This window comes from Alligator sinensis, unplaced genomic scaffold, assembly GCF_000455745.1.
Source record: "Alligator sinensis unplaced genomic scaffold, ASM45574v1 scaffold708_1, whole genome shotgun sequence".
In the NCBI taxonomy this organism is placed as follows: Eukaryota; Metazoa; Chordata; order Crocodylia; family Alligatoridae; genus Alligator; species Alligator sinensis.
This window is the reverse complement of record NW_005842183.1, coordinates 714706-716391: the sequence shown is the minus strand read 5'-3', so window position 1 is coordinate 716391 and position 1686 is coordinate 714706. Positions and strand designations below refer to the sequence as shown.

The 1686-nt window shown below is 53.1% G+C and overlaps 1 long non-coding RNA gene across 1 annotated transcript; it reads right to left on the bottom strand.

Moving 5' to 3' along the window:
• Positions 1-291: 291 nt before the first annotated feature.
• Positions 292-1637, bottom strand: LOC112550700. Its single transcript, XR_003094667.1, has 3 exons — positions 894-1637; positions 714-805; positions 292-349 (listed from the first exon to the last, which is right to left on the bottom strand). It is a non-coding gene; the product is annotated as an uncharacterized LOC112550700 (long non-coding RNA).
• Between the last annotated feature and the right edge of the window lie 49 nt (positions 1638-1686).

The following is a 1686-nucleotide window of genomic DNA, read 5'->3' as shown; positions in this document are numbered from 1 at the left end:
TTTGTCACATCCGATGCCTGACCCCGTTCCTACATTTGTAATACAGGCAGTCCTCGACTTACGACGTTTCAAGTTCCAATGAACAGCACTTACAACTTTTATAAATTGACACCGTTTCAACTTTCTGACATCAGTTTCGACTTTATGACGCTTGATCTGAAACAAGTTTGCTGCGTCGCCCATCTCCCTGGAGAACATCTGTCCAAACTTCCTTGGACACTTTCCTTAAGAAAGCAGACAAGACTCCAGAAAACCCTGCAGCCAGGACTCCTGAGAAGACTCCAGCCAAGAGCCCTTCAAAATGTCCATCCAAGTCACCTCAAAGAATCCTTCCAAATCAATACGATTGCTATTTACAATACAAATACAGTATGTAGCTAAATTGCTCATCTATAATTGATTGAGTACAAAATTCTGGATTATTTTTGGTGAAAATAGGGTATCGGGCCTTGTTTCAGGAACCAGTCCCCCTTTTATAACATTGTTTCCCATGGGAAAATGGTTCTGAGTTACAACGTTTCCACTTAAGACACGGTTTTCAGGAACCAGTTGTGTCATAAATCCGAGGACTGCCTGTACTTCATCGACTGACCAAATGCTCGCACACCCCAACACAGCTGTCCTCGGCTTCCCACGGCATTCGCACTTCATTCCCACCTTCCCACTTCCCCCTCAACAACGTGGCCCTTGTGTTTTTTTAAGTCTGCAGGTACCTCCATTTGTTTTGCATCATTTGTGATTTAACACTGATCCTCCTCACACTGTTGCGTGTCACCACAGTCCAGAGCTTCGAGGCTGTCCGCACCTAACAGGGAAAAGCAACGTCTCCTGCCAGGATGCAGTTTCACAGTGGGATGTGTCAGTAGTCAGTATTTTGGCGTTTTGGCACTTACTTAGCAGTGAGTCACTGGCAGGTAGCCAGCTTGGGGCACACTTCACCCTCCTCCCGGCACTCTTTGCCCTTTGGGGATGAGCCGCACAAAGCGATGGCTGCCACCTTTTCTCCAGAGCTCCCTGGGCTGGCACGTGGGCCCCTTTCTCCCAGATGCTGAAATCACACAGCTGTCCCTCGAGGCGTTTTCCATCTCCCATGCTGGCAAACAGAAGAAAGAAACCTTATGACGGGAAAAACCGCCCCTCCAGCCCTCCCAGTCCATCCTCCTGCAGGGGGCAGGATCGGTCCCTATTTCCCAGTGCTGTCTGGTCCACAACGTCCCAAGCGAGGGAGGCCAGACTGATCCAGGCCAGCCTAATCCAACAATTTGAGCCCATCCTTCTGCAGGGGACAAGATCGCTCCCTATTTCTCACTGTTTTGTCCAGTCTAGTTCACAAGGTCTCGGGCAACGTCTTGGATTTAGCCAGGCAGCCCTGGGCAGCCTAATCCAGGTGTCCCCAGGCCAGTCTAATTCGGGCCGCCCCGGCCAAACTAGTCCAGACATCCCAGACCGGCTAATCCCAGCGTCCCTGGCCAGACGCACACAGACGTCCTCGGCCGGTCTACTTCAGGCATCCCGAGCCGGACGACGCCAGGCAGGTCTCTCCCACTCGGTCCCTGCCGGCTTCAGAGACTGGTGTCCGCGGCGCCCGCTTTGGCCGGCGGGGCGGTGTCGGACGGGGTGTCGAGCCGCCCGTCGCGGCAGAACAGCAGGGCCGGGTTCTTGCAGGCCCACGTGGCCGCCTGGCCC